Raw genomic sequence first — 379 nt, 5'->3', positions numbered from 1 at the left:
GCGCCGTGTCACCCCACCGGCCCCCTGCCCGCCACTGCTCCGACCGCCCCATCTTTGGGTCAGTTTTGGAGGTTTTGGGGCAGTTTTAGTGGCAGAAGAGCCTCTGTGTAATGTCTGGGGTGTGAGCTGCTCCCACACCGAGGAGGAGGTATTTGGGTTCGACTCTGCCCTCGCAGTGCCCTGCTCCCTGCTTTGGGTGCATGGGGACCCCACGTCACCCACCCGGCAGCAAGTGTGTGCGCGCAGGGGTGCGTGCGTGTCCGCCCCACCCGTGTGCATCTGTGTGTGCGTGTCCCCCCCACTCGTGTGCACGTGTGTGCGCAGGGGTGCGTGCGTGTCCCCCCCACCCGTGTGCATCTGTGCGTGCGTGTCCTCCCCA

The sequence above is a fragment of the Phaethon lepturus genome, unplaced genomic scaffold (assembly GCF_000687285.1).
Source record: "Phaethon lepturus isolate BGI_N335 unplaced genomic scaffold, ASM68728v1 scaffold7245, whole genome shotgun sequence".
NCBI lineage: Eukaryota > Metazoa > Chordata > Aves > Phaethontiformes > Phaethontidae > Phaethon > Phaethon lepturus.
This window is presented reverse-complemented; position numbering follows the sequence as displayed.